Genomic DNA, 6325 nt, shown 5'->3' on the forward strand with positions numbered 1-6325 from the left:
GGGGTAAAAATGGGAGCTCATAACCCACTTGAATCAAAGTGTGAAATATGATATATCAAGAACTATGTAATGTTTTGAACAGCCAACAATAAAAAATTTAAAAAAAAAAAGATGGGGGAAAGAAGCATTTTCTGAGTGACAAGGCATCCGCCGACTTGCCGGGGGTAACTCACATGGGTTCACTGGACTGCAGCTTATCTGGCTAGCTGGGGACAGTTGCTGCTTATATGTTAAGGCAGGTTGGGCGTGGCCAGCGTAATGGTGCACTAAAGCTACAGGTAGCAGGACACACCCGGGCTGGCTTTGATCTGTGTCTCATTGTGTGCTCTGCGTCTTCCAGAGTCAATCAGCAGCTGTGCCTGCCAGGCCAGGTGTACTTTACCGGGGGACTTCTGGTCACATAAGCCCCATATTGGTTGGCTAATCTACTAGTGACTTTGATGGCTGAAAGTTCAGAAAAGTTCAGACTTGATTCAAGAAGGAGGAGGAGGAGTGGTGCCAGGGCAAGTCACTAAGGAGGGTTTAGAAACACATTTGCTGTCACCTGCCACTCTGCATTTCCCCTCCCTCTCTCCCTCCATCCATCCATCCCTTCTTTTCTACTTTCCCTGGAGGTGGAACCCAGGCCTCATGCATGCAAGACAAGGGCTCTACTACTGAGCTTTATCCCCAACCGATTCTGCAGCTTCTGTCTGCGATGGTCAGTGCCTAAAGTAGCCAGGAAGTACCACCTGCCCTAGGAGCTTTTGCATGAATACCCATGGTCGGTTGGAAAATCTTTAGGATCAAAACAGGAAAAAATACCCTGCATAGTATTTAAATTCAGAGTGTAGGGGACAGGAATGGAAGATAACTAGGCATTTGGCTCTTGGATTCCAACTCAGGTAGTAGTCAGAAGTCTCCCCAGCAACCCTCTTCATCCCTGACCAATGCAGTCAATGGTATTAAACATTTTCATAGGATTTCACACTAAACTATATTGGAGTAGACATCTGGCAACAATTGATTGGCACACGGGAAAAATGTTCAGAATAACCAAGGTGCAGTTCTGAGCAGCTACCCAAATCCATCTCCCTGCCTGCACACCTCAAAGCCTTCACCTTCTGGGTAGCTGTTCCTCCGCACACACTGATGCGCCTCGCACACCGACCACAGACTGTGTGCACGGAATGCATCCTGGCTGCCTGAATCTCCTTCCAGGGAAGATGCAGAGCTGGAGACTGAGCTCGACTTCCGGTGGATCAGGGGATTTCCAGGCCCAGATCACCACTTTGCTAAGACAAGCTCTGTCTGGGTGATCAGAAAGGCTCCGAGGGAGTGGAGGGCCACACGGCCCCCTCCCAGGGCCACTCAGCCACCTCTACATCCAAGCCAGTCCTCGAGTAGGCAGCAGGGACACTCACCGGCCAGCTGTTTCTCTTAAGACTTGGCCTCACCTTGTGGGACTTGCTTGGAGTGGATCTCCTCCTGAATCCTGTCATCAGGACTGAGGATGACAGGATAGCTCTTAACAGGTCACCCTCAAGGGCTGGTGGAAACTCATTTTGCTAATGAAAAATAAAAGAACAAGAGAGCTGGCTTGGGGTGGGAGTCTCAGGCTGGCTGGCTGCTGCGAAGGCTGTCACAGGTGAGAGGCGCATACCTGAGTGGTGAATGGAGGCGGTAGTGACTGCCAGGAAGCATGGGCGAGGTCTCTGGCAACAGTCACTTTTTTTTTTTCCTGTGAGTGGGAGTTCTGAGGCCACTCCCTCCTCAGCTGGCACCACCTGGAGCAGGAGGGTGCAGGAATTGGGGAATGGAAGAAGGGCATGCGTGGGTGTGGGCGTGTGCAAACCCAAGAGCAGGTTTCCCTCTGGGAGCTCAGAACTGGTTTTCCTTTAATGAAACTTGGATTTTACAAGAGGTTACGAGAGCTTTGGGATTTTCTTCCTTGGAGGGGCATGCGTTACCTGTGGCTTTCAAAGCGCCTTTTGTAAAGGCGCTGGAATCCTCCTTTATTCCCAGAGAAAACCTTATCCCAGAGCCCCAAAGTATAGATGACATCAAAGCAGAGCTGCTCTGGGAATGTGTGCTGACCCCCAAATCCAAACCCTTTCCTGACCCTTCTCTTCGTGGCCAACAAAGTTCAGAGACATCCATACGGAGGAGGCTCGTTGGCTCTCCTGCACAAAGTTGGAAAAATCTGTAGCTGAGTGGAAAGAAGTCTGGCTTTCAAGTCCAGCAGGCCTGGATTTGGATCCTGGCCCTGCTGCTGGGAGAACCGAGGCCTCTGGGGATTCGTTAACGTATTTGCACCTTAGTTTCCTTATTTCTAAGATGGAAGTCATGTCACAGGGCAGCCCAAGGACAGGGGGAAGACATAGAAGGCATGTCGCACCGAGTCTGGCACATAAAGTCTTGACACAACTTACTGCTGTTCAGTGACTTCCTGGAAGCTTTGGGATACGTGCTGCCTATTGGAAGCAAGAAGAGAAAATAAGTGACACTAGGAGAGTTCTCCACGTTCAGAACTTCATAGCTGTTACTATTCTATTTTCTAATTCCTGGAGAGAATATTTATAAATCATATTCTGATAAGGGTCTAATATCCAGAATATACAAAAAAAAAAAAAAAAACCTCCTACAATTCAATAGCCAAAAGACAAAATAGGCAAAGTGCTTGAAAAACATCAGATCTGTAAGAAGATACACAAAAGGCCAATAATCCTGCAAAAAGATACTCAGCATCCTCAGATATGAGAGAAATGCAAATCAAACACACAGTAAGTCACCACTGCAAATCCACTTGGAATAATAATACAGAAACTAGCAGGTGTTGGCGAGTATGTAAAAAGTTGGTGAGAATTTAAGTGGTTCCCACTTCTAGGGAAAAGAGTTTGGCCATTCATTAATAAGTTAAACAGAATGACCCATGACCCTGCAATTTCAGTCCCAGAATATGCCCCAAAGAACTTAAAACTGGCAGTCAAACAAAAACTAGTTCATAAATGTTTGTAACAGTTCTGTTCGCAATATCCAAAAAGTAGAAGCAACTCAAATGTCCACTGAATGATGAATGAATAACCAAAAATAGGGGCTGGGGGAGTACTCGCACAGTAGTAGAACCCTTGCCTGGCACATGGGAGGCCTGGGGTTGGATTCCCCAGTACCAAGGGAAAGTGATAAAATAGGGGATCTGCGTACAATGGAATATTATCCTGGCACATGCTGCAATATCAAAGCATCTCGAAGCATCCTCCGTAAAGGAAAGCATGCACATATTGTATCATTCTGTTTACATGGACTATCTGGGCCAATTCATAGACACAGAAGGCAGATTAGTATTTCCAGGGGCTGTAGGGAGGTGGGAATGGGAAGTGACTGAAAGCGGGTACAGATTTCTTTTTAGAGTGATGAAAATATTCTGGAACTCGATGGTGGGGACTGTTGCGCAATATCACAGAAGCACTTAAGGCCACTGACTGGCACACTTTTACATGATTCAAACGTTCAATGTTATGTATTTTACCGTGTTTTTTTTTTTTTTTTTTTTTTTTAAGGACAAATATCTTTCTAGCTAAAACCTAGTTAAAAGTGATTTTGGAGGGCTGTTTTTTTCCTTTGCTCTTCTCGTATGGACACCGCAAAACACAGCCCTCAAAGGCCTGGGCATTTGTGCTAGGGAAGTCTCCCTCTTATTTCGGGGGTTCACGACTCTCTGTGAAGCTGAAGAACAACTGGCCTAGAGAAGATGGGTGCCCACCCTTCCCCCAAAGGATGATGATTTACAGGGGTCCCTTCCGGGAGCCCAGCCAAGAACCTACTGGGCCCACTGAAGCTCCCTGGCTCATTGGCAAGGACCCGGATCCTCTCAGCTTCGCAGACCGACCAGACTGGCCTTATTGGCCTATTAAACCCAGAATCCTTTCCCCTCTTTTTCTCAGAGGGGGACATGTCAGGAACTGTCTCTTAGGGATACTCGGGACTTTGAAGGCAACCCAGTCGTTGGGCAGGTCTTGGAATCCCTGGGCTGTATTTGCCCAGCTACATCTTTGTTGTTGCTATTGAGTTTAATTGGGGCAGGCCTCGCACCCCTCTGTCCAACTTTTACCTGGGAAATCTTAAAGCTCTTCATCTGCCCTCTGCTCCATCGCATCTCTGAGTAACAGTCACCCTTTAGCATTTCCCACTACAAAAGCCAAACTCTCGGTGGAGCAAACCGATGCCCTTCAGCCCAGTAAAGGACACACCTCGAGGAGGGAACCACCTGCCCAGTGTCCTGGACGACCTCACCTCACCTCTGCCGTTACTCATCCACACCTGTCCAGCTCTGAAGCAAGTTCTCCTCTTGAAGACAGGGCTGACTTGAGTGCATATTTCTGCCTTCAGCTACTTCCTGCTCCGTTGTTCAACAGCATAAATATGGCTCAGCCTCCATCTTCACAGATCAGATGTCCAATGTGCCAGGAGGGGCAGAAGTGAATGACAGGGAGGCCTTGGAGAAGGATACGTGTCCCCAGGACCAACAGGGAGAAGGAGAAGCCTCCCTGTGAGGACTGCTGGATCATGCCATTCCCAGCTGCCAGACTCTGGGACCTCAGATCCCTCTGCTTCGGCTGAAGGGAGCCACAGGGCTCCTGTGACACAGTACCCAGTCCTCTCTTTCCTCCTTCCCTCCATTTAGCACTACGGTGTGTTGGCTCAACGCACAGTACCTGTTACCCACTCCAGGAAGAGAGCGAGCCGCTCATTCTGATTAGCTGTCAGAACTAATTCTAAGCCGTGTTATTATATGTTAAGGAGGAAAAAGGAAATCCAAAGAAACTGTACTTAAGGCCAGTGCCTAATCAGGTTTTTTTCCCCTTCATCTGTTTTGTACAAAAGCTGCCTGGAATTACTGGTGTGAACCACTTTATACCCCTCTTCAAGTGTTAATTAAATGTGATATTTTAAAATACACACTCCTCTCTCCAGGTGGAGCCAACCGAGCCCTTTGTAAATTGCCGGCTGCCCATCGGTTCCCCCACCAGCTCTCTTCCCGTCGCCTCTGCCTCCTCGCTCCCTGTAGGGCTGCAGCTCCGACAGCAATAAGTACAGAGTAATTATTTCTGCCAGGAATGTTCCCCTGAAAGGGGTTCACTTTATTTTGGTGCGTGTAGTGTATGCTTGAAAGAAAGGCACATTACAACATCAGTCCCTTTTGATTTTGCTCTCTTAATACCCACTGGTTCTCCAAGATGTCATTGGCAAACATGACACCATTTGCTTTTGTTCCCTTTACAAATATTTTCCACTCAAACCCCATTTCTTACTTACAACTGCTGAGTGTCTCACTATGGAAAGCAACTGTTCTCGAGTAGTAGACCGAATGAACTCAGCCTGTGTGGTTTTGATTTAGGAAATATTTACTAAGCTTTTGGTCTGAAACTCCTGACAGTCTGGAGTCTCCTGAGTCCTTGAAGGCAACTCAAATGGTAGATATGCGGTGTGAGGTAGAATTCACGGGGACTTGGGTAATGTCGTTAATCTACCTGTCAAGTCTCGTGCAATCATGGGAGATTGTGATACCATCAACAAGTCATTGCTGAGAGCCTACTATGTGCTGGCTGGGTAAGTTCTGACCACCAAGGTGACAGTTCAATCCAGGTAGAGCATGTATTACCATGCACTCTTGCAAGGGGGGAGCTGAGCCCTCTGTAGCGCCATTTAGAGACTTCGCTGGATTAAAATGGAATATGTGATTTGTCTGTTGGCATAAAAGCATCCCCCCTTATTCCCAGGTATGTGTCCCAAGACCCCCAGGGATTCCTGAAATCACAGATCATACCAAACCCTATACTGTGTTTTGTCTTGTACATACTTTCACTCTCCGTTTTAAGGAAGCACCTTATAGCTTCTCTTTAGCATGTAAGAATTGCCAGATCTCTGAAAGCAGCTCCCTCCAGCAACCACGGTGTCACCATCTTGCTGCAGAGGTGGGAGAGAACCAGTTTTCCCCGGCTCCACAAGTCCTGAGGCATTTGGGGATGGTTAGGGCTCACTACAGTGTGCCAGAGGGTTGGGAGGAGGGTGTGAGGGCATCTTGCTCTCAGTTCACCCAGCCAGCTGGTCCAGCAACTACCAGGTTCCTGGGGCCCACTTGAGCTGGCACTCGCTGGGCCCCAGCACCAGCCTGGTCCCTGACTCCCTCCCCAATCCAGCACCCACAGATCCCCTGGTCCTGTGAGATTTGACATCATTATGGCACTTAACAGGGCCCTCCAGCTCCCCAATCTCCAGTCTGCCAACCCCTCCCTATCCACCAATCTGGCCCAATTCTCACAGCTATATGGCCAGCCCACAACAC

General features: G+C 48.2%; 1 protein-coding gene across 2 annotated transcripts in view; it reads right to left on the reverse strand.

The window, feature by feature from the left end:
* LOC107149251 (androgen dependent TFPI regulating protein) overlaps positions 1-1644 on the reverse strand; it is an 84363-nt gene extending 82719 nt beyond the window's left edge. The window contains exon 1 of one of the 2 annotated variants that reach the window (XM_048799795.1): positions 1437-1644. The gene's annotated coding sequence lies outside the window, so the exon portion shown is untranslated. Of the gene's footprint in view, positions 1-1403 lie in introns of both variants that reach the window. The other variant, XM_048799796.1, reaches the window with a different exon arrangement.
* Between the last annotated feature and the right edge of the window lie 4681 nt (positions 1645-6325).

This window comes from Marmota marmota, unplaced genomic scaffold (genome assembly GCF_001458135.2).
Source record: "Marmota marmota marmota unplaced genomic scaffold, marMar, whole genome shotgun sequence".
In the NCBI taxonomy this organism is placed as follows: domain Eukaryota; kingdom Metazoa; phylum Chordata; class Mammalia; order Rodentia; family Sciuridae; genus Marmota; species Marmota marmota.